At 41.3% G+C, this 19,496-nt stretch overlaps 3 non-coding genes across 3 annotated transcripts; 2 read left to right on the top strand and 1 right to left on the bottom strand.

The window, feature by feature from the left end:
* Positions 1-5,243: 5,243 nt before the first annotated feature.
* Positions 5,244-5,316, top strand: trnar-ccu (transfer RNA arginine (anticodon CCU)). The gene has a single exon. It is a non-coding gene; the product is annotated as a tRNA-Arg (tRNA).
* A 3,922-nt stretch (positions 5,317-9,238) lies between these two features.
* trnal-cag (transfer RNA leucine (anticodon CAG)) lies at positions 9,239-9,321 on the bottom strand. Its single transcript has one exon. It is a non-coding gene; the product is annotated as a tRNA-Leu (tRNA).
* Positions 9,322-11,885: 2,564 nt separating this feature from the next.
* Positions 11,886-11,967, top strand: trnas-aga (transfer RNA serine (anticodon AGA)). The gene has a single exon. It is a non-coding gene; the product is annotated as a tRNA-Ser (tRNA).
* Positions 11,968-19,496: the final 7,529 nt, after the last annotated feature.

Raw genomic sequence — 19,496 nt, forward strand, 5'->3', positions numbered from 1 at the left:
CTTCTTCACTTGCGTAAATGGCCTGTTTGTGCATACAAAAGGTGGAAACAGATGATCTTGGGTGTAGGGTTTGGTGATTTATTACCCCTAAAGTGTCTGCCGGTGCTTAGCCTTATTAGCACCACACTCAAACAATCTGAGCTAACCGGCCTGCTTTTTAACTGTTTAAAAAGAACAGATGTCCAGAAACAATTAAGGCCAAATTGAGCAAAATTGGAGTTCTGGATGAGCTGGATGAGTTGTACACTTTGGCAATTCTGAACACTTTCAGACACTGTTGTCTCATGTAAGTAACATGCACAAGTCTTCAAAAAGAAATGTGGCTGTTTTTCATGCAGGTTTGCATCATAACAATGCGGGTGCTATCTCTAAATGAACAATGGCAAACCTACATCCATCTTGTTAGCACCCAAATCTCTGTGCTGATCTCCCTGCTTGGATGGCAAGTCATCTGGTGGATTTTTCCCGTCAAGAGGAAGCGGATCAAGAGGGAGTGTTGTTTTATTGTACCCACTAGCAATAAAGTTTATTTGTCTAGAGCCGTAAAATTGCATTAGGTTATCAACGTTTTGAGCAAAAAAGAATACCACAGCTCAAGTCCCTGGTAAGGCAACAGCTTGATTGTGTGATATGTATGAAGTGCTCGCTAACGTCATCTGTCATGCAGGTTTGCAGGATGTTCACAGTCTGCTAGTGGCCATGATGAGTTGTGACTTTGAGCTTTTTAACCGTTTTGGCCAATTTAGCCAATTTTCAACAGTTTGTGCAATAACAATTGGTGTTCTCAGGCATTGTGCAAAACGTGGTCTACCCTCCTGCAGTCCAGAAGACCGTGATCATGGCAACAGTTTAATGGTCTTCATTTACTTAAACTTCAATCTGTAGTTCAGGAGATTATTTTTTCCACAGCCAGTAGTTTTAGAAGCCTGGGTAGCTCAGCCGGTAGAGTATCAGACTTTTAATCTGAGGGTCCAGGGTTCAAGTCCCTGTTCAGGTGTAGTGTTGAAGTTCTTGAACACTTCAGATACTGCCATATCGTTTGTGTTCCATCCATAAGTCTTTAAAAAGAATTGTGGCTGTTTTTCAAGCAGGTTTGCATCATAACAATGTTGCTGGTAAGTCTAAATGTACAATAGGCAACCTACGTCCATCTTGCTAGCACCCAAATCTCTGTACTCATCTCCCTTCTTGGATAGAAGGTCATCTGGTGCATTTTTCTTGTCACGAGGGCTAAGTGTTGTGGTCTGGTGCATTCCCCAACCTGTGTCGTGTCTTCCCTTTCTTCTGTGTGTCTTGTCTGTCTTGCCGTGAGGGCGTTCCAGGGGATCTAGAGGCGTGGCTTTCCATCTACGTTCTGTCATCCACTCAGCTGTTCCTCATCACTCATCACCCACTGCAATACATAAACCCGGGCTGACCGCCTCTTCAACGCCAGATCATTACATGCACTATTGTGGTAACTGGGCTCCTAGTCATTTGCGCCTGTGTTGTTGTTTGTTGTTGTATTCTAGTACTAACTCTGCCTCTCCTTAGATCCATCCGTTGTCCCTCCGAGCTGCCTTCCTCCCTCACTTCGACCAGCCACCTGTCTACACCAGTGTTTGAACCCCTCCGTGCTCATTAAACGTGCCTTTTGTATCTCTATGGTTCTGGGTCTTACAAACCGTAACACTAAGAGTATAGAAGTGGAACAAGAGGGAGAGTTGTTTTTTTGCACCCACCAGCAATAAAGTTTACTTGTCTGAAGCTGTGTTGTTTGAATTAGGTTATCAATGTTTTGAGTGAAAAAGAATACCACAGCTCAAGTCCTTGGTAAGGCGACAGCTTTATTGTGGGGTATGTATGAAGTGCTGATCTCTATGCTTTGATGGCAAGTCATCTGGTGGATTTTTCCTTCCATGGCAACACCTTAATCTTCTTCATTTACTTGCACCTCAATTTATAGTTCAGGAGATTGTTTTTTTCCACAGACCTCTGTTTTCGAAGCATGGGTAGCTCAATGTTGGTGGTACGTCTAAATGAACAATGGCCAACCTACATCCATCTTGCTAGCACCCAAATCTCTGTGCTGATCTCCCTGCTTGGATGGCAAGTCATCTGGTGGATTTTTCCTGTCACGAGGGCTTTTGATCAAACTACGTATAGTGCTTCCGCATGAGGACACAAATGGCGGTTTTCCACTGCATGGTATCTACTTGCCTTGCCTCGACTCTACTCGCCTTTTTTGGTTTTCCATTATGAAAAAAAGTCCCTGGGACCCGCTACCAGGTACTTTTTTTAGTACTACCTCAGTCGAGGTTCCAAGCGAGCCGAGGCGATACCAAAAGGTGACGTGGAAACCTGCAGACTGCTGGTTGGTTGGAGAAAATCGTCACTTATGACCGCGTTGTTAGCAAACAAGAGTGCGGATTGTGTTTCCAGAACAAACGGGACATTTAAAACAAATCTAGCCGGACACCGACAGATTATCCACTCTCTGCACTATTCTTACTTTTGTTCGGGCTACTAGCGGCTTCATGTTGTTTCCAATATTGCACACTGTTACTTTAAAAAAACATGACAATATATATAACAAAAGTTTTTATTTAGCTTTTCAAGTAGCGCATCAAACCGTCCCAAACTTCCCGGTCTTCTTCCTCTGCCCCCTGTGACAGTGTCCCCCCCGGCTCTGCCGTCCCAGATACATCCCAGTCGTTGTCATAAGCCTCTCCGTGACTCTCATAAAGATTATACGAAGTCCAGTAGATCAGAACCAGAGATCTCACCGGACGGTCTGCGGCGGCGATTTTGCAAAGCGTGAATGCTCTGGAACATCAACCGTGTACATTATTGTGTAATCATGGTTGCTAAAGTTCATGTACTTTATATAGCGTAGAGTAAATACTGACTGCGACGCTGAAAACATGCAAATGTTAGCTAACGTTACCAGGAAACTTAACTTACCCTTTTGTGTCGGCGAACAACCGTCATGTCAACGTCTGAACTCCGTCAGAATTCCCAAACTCCCGTTTTTTTAGCGGTGATTTTTGTTGCTTCCTTCAGCTTCTTTTGAAACAAAACATTTCTTCTTGCTGCGGCAAGTAGCCGACGTGCTGTTGTGAGTTGAGCTGAAAATTACGTCATCACGCGTTGCTATGGTGACCAGCCACACTGAGGCTTTACTCAATCTGCAATGGAAAACGGACGTAGAATGGGCCGAGCCGAGGCGGGCCGAGCCGAGGCGAGCCGTTACCAGCAGTGGAAAAACGCCATAAGAGTATAGAAGCGGAACCAGAGGGAGAGTTGTTTTATTGTACCCACTAGCAGTAAAGTTTATTTGTCTGTAGCCATAAAATTGCATTAGGTTATCAACGTTTTCAGCGAAAAAGAAAACCACAGCTCAAGTCCCTGGTAAGGCAACAGCTTGATTGTGTGATATGTATGAAGTGCTCGCTATCGTCATCTGTCATGCAGGTTTGCAGGATGTTCACAGTCTGCTAGTCGCCATGATGAGTTGGGACTTTGAGCTTTTTAACCGTTTTGGCCAATTTAGCCAATTTTCAACCAGTTTGTGCAATAACATTTGGTGTTCTCAGGCAATGTGCAAATCGTGGTATACCCTCCTGCTGTCCAGAAGACCGTGATCATGGCAACAGCTTTTTGGTCTTCATTTACTTGCACTTTAATTTGTAGTTCAGGAGATTGTTTTTCCCACAGTCCTCTGTTTTAGAAGCCTGGGTAGCTCAGTCGGTAGAGCGTCAGATTTTTAATCTGAGGGTCCAGGGTTTAAGTCCCTGTTCAGGCATAGAGTTGCACATTCTGCTAGATGAGTTGTCCATTTGACATGCCTGTATGGACATGGACCAATTCAGACACTACCATATCATGTGTTCCATGCACAAGTTTTTAAAAAGAATTGTGACTGTTTTTCAAGCAGATTTGCATCATAACAATGTTGCTGGTAAGTCAAATGAACAATGGGCAACCTACATCCATCTTGCTAGCACCCAAATCTCTGTACTCATCTCCCTGCTTGGATAGTATGTCCAAGGACATACCACATATGTTCTATAACCCTTTTCATTGGTTTGCTACCACTCTTAAATAATTCCTTTCATTGTATCAATCTCAGAAATAACCAAGAATGACAAATTCCATTCATGTGCTAGTGCCAGTATTCAACCACCTGTCACTGTATTTTCAGCATCAGTTGTGTTTTTTTTTGTTTTTAAAAAAACTGCCCCGTGTGAGGGTTGAACTCACAACCTACATATTATGAGACTGACACATTGCCTCCTGCACCAACGAGGCTATGGAAGGCTTGGCTATAGTTCACAAAATTTCAGAAAAACTAACAATTTGGTCGTCAATCTTAATAAAAACTATGTATGTGGAAACCTATGTACTCACACAAAGGTTAAAATTGACCCTAGATGCTTTGTCATGACCCCATGAAAAGGGGAGACAAAAGACTGTGTGCAAAGGTTGTATACATGTGTGCAAGGTGTATGCATGGATGAGTGTGAGGTATGGTGTCAGCGATTTATGCTGGACAGTGTAAAACTGACAAAGATGAGGGGGAGAGGTGCTGGAATGAGAGCACCTCTAGGGCAATCACAGATGCACAACCAATAATAAAACACTACTGAGTGAATGCGTTCAGAAAATGAAGAACATTGTTCAGAAAGCTTAATGAATTTTCATTTGACCATAACTATTAACCACCTGAACCTGGTAAAAGGTATGAGGTACTCATGCATAGCTAGCTAGTGATTTACCTACTGTAGATGGTGGTCGGCGTGCCAATGAGGCTTGAAAATTTGCAGTTGGTGATTCAGAGGAGATGTAACAGTTTAAAGTGTAAAGTAACTTAATTTTCTAAATTGTCCACCTACAGTGCCAACGAGAGCTCTTCTCTAATATTACCGGGTACGCAACAGCTATTCAACTTTAGAAGGTATTGTTGATTTCAGAAACAACAATAGACAGCACCATCTTATCACAATGCCCATGTATGTGTTTCTTCAAAGTTTGCAAAAACATTCACATGAACTCGCAAATCAATTGATGACATTTTGGAGGTCAAAGGTTCAATGTCAAGGTGACTGTGTCCTCATGTCTGTCCATCCAATTCTTGTGAATGCAATATCCCTGAACGCCTAGAGGGAAGCACTTCAAAATCTAGAGGTCAAGGTTACTGTTTCATTATGTCTCCAGAACTGTATATGTATTTCTCCTGAACTGTTGAGTTTGGGTGACGTAAAGCCCCAGTGGCCTAATGGATAAGGCACTGGCCTCCTAAGCCAGGGATTGTGGGTTCAAGTCCCATCTGGGTGGTTTTCAGCAGAGTGGTGCAGCTGAAGTGTGCTGGGCCCACAACCTAGAGGTTGAAAGTTAGAAATCATCCTCTGTTAGCTCTGTTTTGCTGGTGACACAATGGTAGACACTCTGAAAGGGAGATGAATCAAGAGATTATGATTTCCATGGTGAGATGAATCATGTTATAACTGCTGGAAAAGTTGTTGACAGCCCATGAAAAGTAGCAAATCACGTTCTGGCAGTTTTCTGTCCATTTTAAAAATTGACATCCACTACCCTGTCAGGACCCTGTAGTAATGCTGTCTTTCCAGTGATGTGATTGGTAAGTGGTTGGGCTGTATACAGGTTTTAATCATATCCATCGGTTGCATGGACGGGACATCAATACCCTGGTTCTACCGCCTGATCGCTGTCTTGTCTTTGTCGTTCAACAACTATTTGGGCTCACACCTAAACGCACCCGAAGCATCTCAGCCGAAAATCACACTGCACCTCAAAAGTGCTCTCAAGCACTCCCAGCTGTGCTTTTGCAGAAGAGTGCCTTGTTTTCTTTTAGCTTAGAAAAAGGCTTTAGCTTGACAAGGTAAACAAATTGATCCATAGTGCTACTCATTAGTGTGTCCACTTCAGTTATGTATTGAAGCACATCCTTAGAGCTAATGGCCCTCATTTATTAACCTAATGTAGAAATCCTCTTACGACAGGCTTTACGTGAGATTCATGAAACGTTGTATCACACCAATCAGAGCGTAAGAATGATCGTACATTGATAAATGCAGCAGCTGGAAACGATCATAATTAAAATTATCACACCCCATTATATTCTCGGTTTTGAGGCATCGCCGCTACTATTTACGACATGACCAGACGTAATCCGGCTAAGAAGAGGCATTTTTCAGAGGTGGAGATTGCAAACCCTGACATCTCAGGTGCTCTGGTGCAGCCAGCTACCACCAGGACCAGGAGCAGCCGGCTACCACCAGGCCCAGGAGAATATGCCACCTAAGAAAAATGCAATCCTACCCAATGAGGTTGAGGAGATAAAGAAATCTCTGGACTTCTTGTTGGCGGAAAAATCATAGATCTGATGAGTAAAATACAAACGCTAAACGGGCAAAACGTGGAGAAGATTACTTTTCTGAAACTTGAGTTGCTGACCTCGAGCAATGCAATGTGATTATCAGCGGCCTGAGAACCAAACAACGGAACTATGCCAGGGTGGCCGCAGACGCTGGATACACCACTGCTAGGCTGAGGGAAGCTCTCGAGGAGGAGAAGGAGACGCTGGAACAACAGGTGATTTGCTTTTTGGACAGCAAAGGCATTTATGTTGATAGCAGGGACATTGAGGATTGTCATACTCTTCCGAGCAAAAACAAACGGCCACTCCATTGGTAATAATCCGGTTCACCGACAGAAAGAAAAAGTCAGCACTCCTCAGACAAGGAAGGAAATTAAAAGGCACCCAAGTTTACATCAACTCACAAAGAAAAATGCAGATATTGCCAAGAAAGCACTTGTACTCAGAAACAAAACAAGATCCAGGCAACATGGGCAAGAAATTGTAAATATACATCAAACTTCATGGCACTTCAGGCAGCGAAAGTGATTCTCATCAGGGACATCACCGACCTGGATGAGTTTGAAGAAGGAATAAATCAAGAGCAACATAGGCCTACATAAGGTAACTATATACAAACTGAATTGGACATATCAAACACAATGATCATGGACAGAAACTTATCTGTTACATATGATAAACTGAACTTGGAAAATTTTAAATACACAGAACATAAACCACAAGACATTGAAAACAACATTGACCCAGATGATAATTTCTACATTGGTTCTCCCTACCAGTGTGAATATTACACAGTTAAACCTGTAAGCTTACTGTAAACTAAATGTGGAAAGTTGAAAGGTTGATCTTTTTTACCTGTGCTGTGGCGTAAAAAAAAAGGTTCCACCGAGATTTGAACTCAGATTGCTGGATTCAGAGTCCAGAGTGCTAACCATTACAGCATGGAACCTTTAAAAGTGTTGCAAGGGTTTGCTAGACAGTTTCTTTCATAATATCCACATGTATGATATTGAAGGCACACCACAATCACAACAAAGATGAAAAAGCAAAATTATTAGCCAACTTAAGTCATTTAGTTAGCTAAGCGTTCAGAGGATGTGGGAAAAAGAAAGTCAAGAACAGGTTTGAAGGACTTGACACAGACAGTGAATACAGCAGTAGATATGTCTACTGTGTACAAACAGATGGTAACTTTACATGTGTTGACAATAAAGATGCTCACAAAACGCTGTACTTGCCATTGAGTTTCTTACTCACATATATGTCCTCTTAAATGCAAAGAACTGCTAAGAGTTGTATTCTCAATACAATGTCTCAGATATGACTTCCAAATGAAAATACTAGTTGTCAGAAGTGGGATTTGAACCCACGCCTCCAGTGGAGACTGCAACCTGAACGCAGCGCCTTGGACCGCTCGGCCATCCTGACTGATCCAACTAATGCTTCGTAGGACCTGTCTCGAAAATTATAATATAGTAAATTAAACATGTCATGATATAGGAGGTTCTCAGTCATCCATGTCATAGTTAACAAGGGAAGGTTTCTCAACTGTCAGTCCAGATATATGGGCGTTCATGGAGACATGGAAGAAAGTCACCAGGGTGGCAATGTGCTTGACAATAGCAATAAATTGCGCGGGATGTGAAGGCAATGTGCAATACAGGCTAAATCCTATGGTGGGAATCAAGATCCACCAATGTTTCTGTCCATAATGTCCACCTGAATACAGAAATGTCCCTGCCAGATGGGAAATAGACTGACAATTGGGTCAACATTGTGCAATTATCTTCAAAATGTCCAACTGAGTCAACAAATATACCTGCCAGATGGGAAATAAACTGATAACTGTCTTCATGGTCTAAACGTGTCAAATATAAGTACAATGCCCACATTGAGTGCAGATGTGTGTGTTTTGGTTCCTGATCCATGCTATTACCCCAAAAGTTCACAACTAGGCCGAGGGCAACTGGTCTTGGTGAAAGGTTCTTTGCAGAAGTTTTGTCTCTCACCCAAGAGACTTCTTTAATTGTTTTTTTTACACAGAAAGGGTTGGACACAGTGCCCACTCCTCCACCCATATCTGACAATTGAAATCTGTGGGGAAAGGGGGGTTCCAAAGCTAATAGACCATTCAACAAGCAAATCTGATGAACTATACTGCCCCATTCAGGATTGATTCCTTTTTACGGTGAGTACAAGACTGAATGCAAAGTGTGCATTCCCCATGTAACTCAAAGCCTATCACTTCCACTAAATAGTGTCAAATTTGGAGCTCCTTCGGATTACATTAACGACCAGGTGACTCCTCAACATGCCCCCACCAACATACTGTTTACAGTCTAAATGACCAAGGACATTAAACCTGTAAGCTCACTTTAAACTAGATGTGAAAAGTTGATCTTTTTCACCTATACTGTGGTTTAAAACAAGGTTCCACTGAGATTTGAACTTAGACCACTGGATTTACAGTGCAGAGTGCTAACCATTACACCATGGAACCTTTGGAAAAGTTGCAAGGGTTTGCTAGGCAGTTTCTTTCACAATATCCACATGTGTGATATTAAAGGCACACAACAATCACAACAATTATTGGCCAACTTAAGTCATTTAGTTAGCTAAGCGTTCAGAAGATGTGGGAAAAAGCAAGTCAAGAACAGGTTTTAAAGGACTTGCCACAGACAGTGAATACAGCAGTAGATATGTCTACTGTGTACAAACACATGGTAACTTTACATGTGTTGACAATAAAGATGCCCACAAAACACTGTAGTGGCCATTGAGTTTCTTGCACACATTCATGTCCTCTTAAATACATAGAACTGCTTTATTCCCAATATCATGTCTCAGAAAAACAGTAGATGTCAGAAGTGGGATTTGAACCCACGCCTCCAGTGGAGACTGCGACCTGAACGCAGCGCCTTGGACCGCTCGGCCATCCTGACTGATCCAACAAATACTTTGTAGGACCTGTCTCAAAAATTATGATGTAGTAAATTAAACATGTCATGATATAGTAGGTTCTCAGTCATCCATGTCATAGTTAACAAGGGAAAGTTTCTCAACTGTCAGCCCAAATATATGAAGACATGGAGACATGGAAGAAAGTCACCAGGGTGGCAATGTGCTTGACAATGGCAAATTCCTAAACGCATGCACACCACTGTATGCATGTATACCTGCATGCATTTCAAAATGTAGGCCAAGAAAAAAAAGAAACAGAGCCATATTCACACAAAAAAAATAATTTTACAGCAGAAAGCCCCATTTTAAGGACACACAGCAGACCTACAATGAAAGTGTAATTGCACTGCTTTGAAAATAGTAAGAACCTTCTTCATCACAAACCTGATGGTGCAGTACTTGATCCACATGGATCCACTTGCTGTCCCTCTGGCTGTTCCTCCCTCTGTCCCATTTATGTTTTCTTCCTCCTCACTCTCTTCTTCATCTTCCTCACCCTCTGGAATATCCCTCTCTGTGTCAGAGCCCTCACTTTCATCACATGCCCTCTCTCCAAACTCCTCCTCCTCCTCTGGCTCTCCCTCTTCCTGCTCTCCAGTCCCTTGATTTGTTTCTCTCACTGCTGTTTTTCTCACTTTTTGTTTACTAGGGCTCTATACCGCTTCCTCGTTTCATGATAAATATTAAAGAAGAAAAAACGTAGGGGTATGCATTACATTTCCCTCCCTACTCAACCTGGGCATAAAGCCTGTCGATTACTTTACACAAACGTAGTTATTTGTTAACGCAATGCAACAGCAAAGACGGATGAAGTTACGTGTTCAAAGTACTGACTTCCCGTACTCAAGTAGAAGTAGACTTAATTGTGTTAACAAATACTCTGGTAAAAGTAGAAGTACTGATTTAACTTCTTTACTCAAATACAAGTAACAAAGTACAGGCTTGGAAATTTACTTAAAGTATGAAAGTAAAAGTAGCCTTGCTGATGTTACTAGAGAGCACGCTGAGAAACTTCAGTGGACATTGAGAAAAGGCAAGGCAAGGCAGCTTTATTTGTATAGCACATTTCAGCAACAGGGCAATTCAAAGTGCTTTACACAAAATCAGTTAAACAGATAAAACACTAGTAAAAACAGTTAAAAATCATAAGCATTAAAAACCGGTAAAACACATGAATAGACAGTTAAAAAAAATAGACACATAAAACACAAGAATAAAAGTTACAGTGCAGCATAATAAATTTAAAGAAATGAGCAGTCATTTAAAGAAAGGCAGCATCAAAAAGGACGGTCTTCAGCCTTGATTTAAAAGAACCGAGAGTAGCAGCAGATCTGCAGGTTTCTGGGAGTTTATTCCAGATATGAGGAGCATAGAAACTGAAAGCTGCTTTACCCTGTTTAGTTCTGACTCTGGGGACAGAAAGTAGACCTGTCCCAGATGACCTGAGAGGTCTGGGGGGGTCATAGTGTAGTAGCAGATCAGAAATATATTTTGGACCTAAACCGTTAAGTGATTTATAAACTAGCAAGAGTACTTTGAAATCAATTCTTTGAGACACAGGAAGCCAGTGTAAAGACTTCAGAACTGGAGTGATGTGATCCAGTCTCTTGGTCTTAGTGAGGACCTGAGCAGCAGCGTTCTGAATCAGCTGCAGCTGTCTGATTGATTTTTTAGGGAGACCTGTAAAGACCCCGTTACAGTAGTCAAGTCTACTGAAGATAAAGGCATGGACAAGTTTTTCCAAATCCTGTTGACACATAAGTCCTTTAACCCTTGATATATTCTTAAGGTGATAGTAGGCTGACTTTGTAATTGTTTTAATGTGGCTGGTAAAGTTCAGGTCTGAGTCCATGACTACACCAAGATTTCTGGCTTTGTCTGTTGTTTTTAACATTGTTGTTTGAAGCTGAGCGCAGACAGCAAAAGGCTCTTTATTCTTTATTCTTTATTTGCCATTGCCTACATTTTAAATGTCTGTCTGCCAATAGGCCTAAAACATATATAAACATATAGCTTATTTCTTGTGACAGAGACTGGGACTCCAGGTTAATAAGATTCTGACCGAGTAGCAAGATATGAATTCAAGTGGGATTTTGTGAGAAGTCTGTGTATGTTCCCATCCAATTAGATTCAATTTGGTATTGATGATCAAAAATAATAACTAACTCCTGTGAAATTATTTGAAACTTAATGAGGACTAGATTAGGATTTAAAAAGATTTAAAGCTGAATCTGGTTTTCAATTTGGCCCAGGTGTGTCTGTTAAAACACCAACGGAGTCAACTTCTCTCTGTTGATGCTTTGTTACAATCAAGCATCAGGATAAAGATGGGGGGGGGGGGTTAGCTCTGCTAAGGCTGTGTGTGTGGTAATAAAATAAATAAATAACATTGTAATGGCTACCATACACAATGCATAGGAATCATACAGTGAGGAAAATAAGTATTTGAACACCCTGCTATTTTGCAAGTGCAGTTTAGGCATTATATGGTGTGTTGAGGTGCTACATGAACATTTCTGCAAACAGTCATAGCACTGTTTATTACGTTGTTGTGGCCGAGTGGTTAAGGCGATGGACTAGAAATCCATTGGGGTCTCCCCGTGCAGGTTCGAATCCTGCCGACAACGAGCGCTGTTTTTTAAGAGTGGTAGCAAACCAATGACACATCAAAGTATTCCAAATCGCAGATGTGCTTTCATAAACAATATTGTGTTATCTCATAACTACTGGAAGCAACCAGTCTCCACCAATGTATTTCTTATCAATCTGTGTTACAAGATTTGCAGTGAACGTTGTATTGTGCAGCAGAAAGGCAACAGGTGTGTTACTTTTCAACTATGATTTATATCGTAGCAGTGCAAGCATTTTGCCCAGGTTTGATTTCAAGCCACCGCGTATTTCAATTTCCTTGCGGGAGTCATCCCAAAAGGATTAATAAAGATAAGTCTAAGTCTATCTCAGAAAAAAGTCAAAAGAATTTCAAAATCTTCAGGGGATGTAGCTCAGTGGTAGAGCTCATGCTTTACATGTATGAGGACCTGGCATCTCCAGCAGGTATTATGGTTGAGTCTTTAAAAGAGCTGCAACAGATATTACCTCCTGTGGTAATCTGGCTGGTAAACAACACAACAAGCACTTTGAACGTACATGTTTTACAGTTTCTATTTACAGTATTTATTACCTGTAGTGTAGTATATTTACTGTATTACACTCCAGTTTTATGGGTGTTACAGCGGGAATAAAGGAGTATGAGCACTGTAGTTCTTTTTTTATGGATGAAATAATCTCAACATGCCATTAAGTTTACTCTTCAGCAGGTGGAGACATTTCACTTCAGACACTTGCAACATCAGATGCTTTGTTAAACATCAACAGACTGGAAATAGACTTGATGCTGATACAAAGCACAGGAATTAGAAGAGGATGGTTTCAATCCCTCAACCTCTGGGTTATGGGCCCAGCACGCTTCAGTGTCTGTGATTGACATTTGAGGGGAGATTTGGGACCCTGTGGCAACCAAGGTTCCAACAGCTTACGGGTAGTAAAGTTAAACATTTGGTAGACCTTGCAACTATCTTTATTTGAGCTCCCTTATTACTCACACATGATTATTCACATGTAAGACTTGTGATTGGCTGGTGTTTTAAAAAAAAGGGCATTGTGAGTACAGCTATAAACATCAGTAAGGAGTCAACCAAGTTGCCTCTTATCATTTAGTTTGGACACCCAGTGAGGCTACAATGTAAAGAGAGGAGCCTGGTCGGGCTAGAACTCTCCTCTGCTGGATCGGGCTGTACTGCACCGCCTAATGAAAATATACACCCTTGACATATGGATAGTCCTAATATTAATATATAGGCTTATATTGCAATCTCGTCAACCTACATGTAGGTGTACCTATATTTAAAACACACACAGTAGCAAAGCTTATGCAGCGTTTTTTAATTTACCTGTGTTTTTTTCTGTGAGGGACAACTCTGTCCGGCTTATTATGTAGCATGGAAGCTAGCGTTAGCTAACTAGCAGCCAGCCTGCTTCCAAACAAATACTTTTTAATTATCTCAACACTTTTTAACAGTCAAACTGAAACACTGGCGGTGAGCTCCAGGTCCTGCAGCTGCAGACGGACATGGATAGCTTCAGACCCGCTCACCACTAGTGTTGGTGGAATAGCAAGCTAGCGTTAGCAAACTAACCCCGCTTATAAATAAATACATTTTAATTATCCTAACACTTTAAACAGTCAAACTGAAACACTGGCGGTGAGCTCCAGGTCTTGCAGCCACGGACGGACCGCCATCAATGGGTATAATGCGTGCCTTTTAAATTACATTTTTATTTTTTTTAAGCAGGCTGGTTGGTTAGTTTGCTAACGCTAGCTTGCTATTCCACCAACACTGGCGGTGGGCTCATGGGGGGTTGCGCCGCTGCTATCGGGTCTGGAGCTTTCCATGTCCCGCTGGAGATCAGATCCCGTTGAGGTTGGCAGCGGAGATTTCTAGCAATGTTTCCCCGCTGGCCGAGCCCCACTGACGGCGGTCCGTCTGCGTCTGTAGGACCTGGAGCTCAGCGCCAGTGTTTCAGTTTAACTGTTAAAAAGTGTTGAGCTAATTAAAAGGTATTTACAGTATTTAGAAGCAGGCTGGATGCTAGTAAGCTTATGCTAGCTTTCATGCTACATAAATAAGCCGGACAGAGTTGTCCCTCATCTGGGATAAAAACCCTGCTGGCCCCTCCCCCCCATCCTGTTGGCTCAGAGCTCCACAGACTAAGTCCACAGGTACAACTTAGTTTTGCACCAAAGGTATCGCAAGAAGTGTTGCAAAAGTCGAGGAGCGCAGACTCGCCGCTGTAGAAAAGTGACTGAAGTGAAAAAAAATGAAATAAAGTACAAGTACAGAATTTTTTCTACAAGCTCTCAAATCATATCTCTAAGTGCTCACATCACATCTACGCGCTCTCACATTTGCACCATATTACCTTCATATTCTTTGTTGAACTTTATTGCTTTACAAACACCAAAGCAAGTAAGCGCTGTGACTAACATTACTCTTCTGAAGTGATTTTGGAGAGGGACATCAGGTAGAAATACTCTGGTTGACTAGCATGACACCATTGTATTCATATAATAATCAATCCAGGTTAACGTGAATGATAGTGACTGCATGTGCTTCCTCTAAATTTCAGGTTGTGGTCGACTAGCGAGGCCAGCTCGTCGGTTTGATAACTGACCAGACCTGCATGCCTCTTGTTTCTTTGGGCTAGTTGTATTAGCTTTAGCCTGGCTGTAGCAGCTTTCTGCTTGTTTCTTTAAGCTAACTATATTAGCTTTAGCCTGGCTGGTAGGCTTTCTGCTTGTTTCTTTAAGCTAACTATTTTAGCTTTAGACGGCTGGTAGCAGCTTTCTGCTTGTTTCTTTAAGCTACTATTTAGCTTAGACCGGTGGTAGAGCTTTCTCTGTTTCTTTAAGCTACTATTTTAGCTTTAGCTGGCTGGTACGCCTTTCTGCTTGTTTCTTTAAGTAACTATTTAGCTTTAGCCTGGCTGGTAGCAGCTTTCTGCTTGTTTCTTTAAGCTAACTATTAGCTTTAGCCTGGTGGTAGCAGCTTTCTGCTGGTTTCTTTAAGTAACTATATTAGCTTTAGCTTGGCTGGTAGCAGCTTTCTGCTGGTTTCTTTAAGCTAACTTATTAGCTTTAGCCTGACTGGTTGCAGCTTTCTGCGGTGGGAAATGCCGGGAGACGTTGTGATTATGTTGCATAATCGGGGTTTAGTTTGTATTTGAGGAGAACATAAAACCCCAACTACTGTAGCGTCACTCACTACCCTCAAATACTGACATCACTGTGTCAGAGGCAGCTGTTGCCAACGGTAGGCTACTTTTCTCACACGGAGAGCCTCACTTCCCATACCAAACTCCGTCGGACTAACGTCACATCACACGTTGCCCACATGGCTACCTGTCTTAAAGGGGAACGGTCGGATGGTAATAATCATGTAAAGGAGAAACGGTGAAAGGTTACTTTTCTATCAAGCAGCAAAAAAGTATTAACGTCAACATCGTAACGTCCTGCAATGTGACTTTGCGCATGCGCACATCGCGATGTCGATGCTAAAACACAATATTGTTCAGCCCTAACTGACGGTATACTTCAGTAAGCTAGTTTGCCACTTTTATCTTGGGTAATGCCACATGTAAGTATATCTTAGTTTATTTAGAATCCCAACATAGGTTATACTACGTACACTGTATAACAATACATTACAGTTTCTTTATTTCATCTTACATTTTGCTAGCCTGTTGTGTAGTTATATTTTTTACAATTATCTTTGTTTAATATCTGTGACTCATACTATCTAAGTAACTGGTCATTGTGTTTTCTCCCAGTTTCACCCTTTGTTACTCAAATAAACGTGTTACAAGGAACCCCGGTCGCCAGTGCTTGATGGTGGAAGGTGTTTAGCTGCTGGTCAGATTGCACAGCGTTACGTGCGTGAAGGACAAGACATATTTCATGGTAAGTATTTCCAGGTAATCTCTGCACCTCTAATCTCTGCACCTCTGTTATTCTAATATTACCATGTAATAAAATTGAAACAGGCAGTTTTGCATTTCACCACTGATTCATGGTTGTTGACAGTAACTACCAGAAGTATTTCCAGGTAATCACTACACCTCTGTCTTACTACGTAATAAAATAGAAACAGGTAGTTTTGCATTTTCCACCACTGATTCATGGTTTTTATTTCAGAAACTACCGGAAGCATTTCCAAGTAATCACTACAGCTCTGTTTTTGTATTATTACCATGTAATTAAATCAAAACAGGCAGTTTGCATTTTGCACCACTGCTTCTAAATCTCTAGCCATGAGCCATTTCTTGCCTAAAACAATATACCAACAATATGTTAAATTAAATTGATAGATGTACTCTCTGATGGTTATGGCTAGGATTTGGCGCCCTCGCGCGCCGGGTTCAATTCCGGTCAGGGAATGGTCAGGACTTGACAGATACAGATTTAAAAGAGCAAGTTTTTGGTTGATTTGTCAAATTCTCCCTCATTAGTTTAACGTTTTAAAGAGGACCATTTCCTTTAAAGCAGACCCTCGACAGAGGATGTGTCCTTTTGTCATCATTGATGGGTCATAAACACTTCATCTGCCTCCATCTCAATAACAATTTAAGCAGTAACTAAACCCCTAACCAACATTTTTAACTGAAAACCAATGTATGTGAGTGTCAAGTAATGTTATTGTTGGATTCAGGTCCAAATTTTGACATTTTAGTGCAATGCAAAGGTGCATAACAGATTTTTTTTCTACATACCTGGAGCGACGCAAAGCAGGGGGGGCCAACTAGTCAAGGAACAGCAAGAGACTTGGTATTTAAGAATACAAACTGACTATGTGACAGATGTGTAATCTGTCATGTCCTGCCTTCTGAAGGTCTAGCCAGGCGCCATTCCTCGCCTAAAACAATATGAGTAATTCCAGTAAGTGAAAAGAAAACTCACATCTACAAAGATAAATTTGATAGATGTGACTCCCTGATGGTCTAGTGGTTAGGATTCGGCGCTCTCACAGCCACGGCCTGGGTTCGATTCCCGGTCAGGGAATGGTCAGGACTTGAGAGACTCAGGTGTGATGTTGAAAGAATAAGTTACTGGACTGATTTAAATTTGTCAAATTCTTCCTCATTAGTTTTAAATGAACTGACAACATCAGTTATATGACTTACAGTTCTCAAACGCACACCATCTCAACTGGTTATCCTTTAGACAGCTAGTCTCTTTTTCTATCTCTCACTTTTTGTCTCTGTCGGCCTTATGTATTTGCTTGTATACATCAAGTGACCTGCATACCAAGGACCTTAAAGATTATATGTACAGTACATGGTTTTCAGACTGGTACCTTCAGATAAAGGTAAGGCCACTTGGTTATCTTTGGGCTGCTCTATATTCACCTGCAGAATGATAAACCCTAGAGGTGGCTTACTCCAGGTATTTAAGCAACAAACGCCCTGGGTGGACTTGAAACCACCACCATCCTTTCGGTTAACAGCCAACTGCGGTGACCCATTGCGAACAAGGAGGGCCATGTGGGGCCTCTGAGCATCATTTATACTAATTAATATTCTCGAGTCAAATTTGATTGGAAAACACATACTAACATGACATAGAAGGCCATGTCGGGCCTCTGAGCATCACTTAAGACCAGTAATTATTCTCAAGTCAATCTTTTTATTGGAAAACACATACTTACATGACCATAGAATTTTTAGTTTTCTCTTTTAAGTAATGCATATTAGTATCTCCATACTCCAGCCAAAAATCTCCTATATTCTGACACATTTCATCTCTCCTCCATCTGTACAGGCTAGCAATATACTTAAAATATAAAGTGGAAAAGTAGCCTTATGAAGACAAAGCTCCCTGACCAGACACATGTTACTAGAGAGCACACTGAGAAACTACAGTGGACATGGAGAATAGACCTTTATTCTTATTCTTTATATGCCGTTGCCTACATTTTAAATGGCCGTCTGCCAATAGCCTAAAACATATATAAACATATAGCCTATTTATATTGACAGAGACTGGGACTCCAGTTAATAATTCTGACCGAGTAGCAAGATATGAATTCAAGTGTGGATTTTGTGAGAAGTCTGTGTATGTTCCAATTTAATTAGATTCAATTTTGTAATGGTAACACCAGGGAATTATTTGAAATTTAGTGAGGACTAGATTAGAACTGGATTTAAAGCTGATTGTGGTTTCCAACTTCGGCCCAGGTGTGTCTGTTAAAACACAGACGGAGACAACTTCTCTCTGTTGATTTATACAATCAATCATCAGTATAAACATGGGGGGGGGGGCAGCTCTGCTATGAATGTGTGTGTGGTAATAAATGAAATAAACAACATTGTAAAGGCTACCATCACACATGTATAGGAATCATATATGCTAGTAAATAATAACAATAAACAAACTACTTATACATTATCTAATGAGCAAGGACGTTCAACAATCGCCATTATATCGAATCAACAGCCGGTGTAACCTAGCCAACAGTAGAAGACGTAAACAAGCTAACTTTTAAATGTACCAGAACTACAGACCAATACAACACAAGGCTTACATGAACTGACACATCAGTTTCTATGACTTACAGTTCTCAAAGACGCACACGATCTCAACTGGTTATCCTCCAGACAGCTAGTCTCTTTTCTTTTCTCTCACTTTTGTCTCCGTGTGCCGTGCGCGCCTGCTCGTGGTGTGAGGCGCGTGTCCGCGCTATTCTCCGACATGGACTCCAAATCACACCTGATAGACAACCTTTAGCACAAAACTAAAGTAACAAGCCAATTTTGTAAAATGTAGGGAGTAGAAAGTACCGAGATTGTGGTAAAATGTAAGGAGTAAAGTAAAAAGTCGCCAAAAAATAAAAAGTAAAGTAAAAATATCCGAAAATCTACTTGAGTACAGTAATGAAGTGTTTGTACTTCGTTATTTTGTGTAACGAAGTATTTGTACTTCGTTATACTTCCCTCTCTGATGACTGTAAGATAAATATTACATGGTTTCCAGAACTGTATCTTCTGATAGACATAAGGCACTTGGGTTATCTCTGGGCTGCTCTATGGTCTCCTGAAGAAGGATAAATCCAGAGTTGGCTCACTCAGATTATTTAGCACAAACGTCCCTGGGTGGACTTGAACCACCATCCTTTCGTTAACAGCCGACTGCGCTGACCTATTGCGCCACAGAGATGCATATGTCTGATGTTTTTTTTTATTTCGATTCTGATGTAGAGATGGACAAACGACTCAATAGCATAATACTTCTTGCCGTGACATAACAAGAAACAGTAAAAAAAAGAGGTCGGCGAGATAGAGTTCAAGCCCTTTTTTCAGGACACCCAACTTTGTCGCTCAATATGGCAGGAATTCTATGCATCCAGGGCCAAATGTTTTACCATTTCATCCACTACGGGCCCCTAAGGAACTTTACATGTGTTGACAATAAAGATGCTCACAAAACGCTGCACTTGGAATTGCGTTTCTCATGCACATTCATGTCCTCTTAAATACAAAAACTGCTAAGTTCTTTATTCCCCATATCAACTCTTAGACATTAGTTCCAAATGAAAATACTAGT

The sequence above is a fragment of the Etheostoma spectabile genome, unplaced genomic scaffold (genome assembly GCF_008692095.1).
Source record: "Etheostoma spectabile isolate EspeVRDwgs_2016 unplaced genomic scaffold, UIUC_Espe_1.0 scaffold00018881, whole genome shotgun sequence".
Taxonomy (NCBI): Eukaryota; Metazoa; Chordata; class Actinopteri; order Perciformes; family Percidae; genus Etheostoma; species Etheostoma spectabile.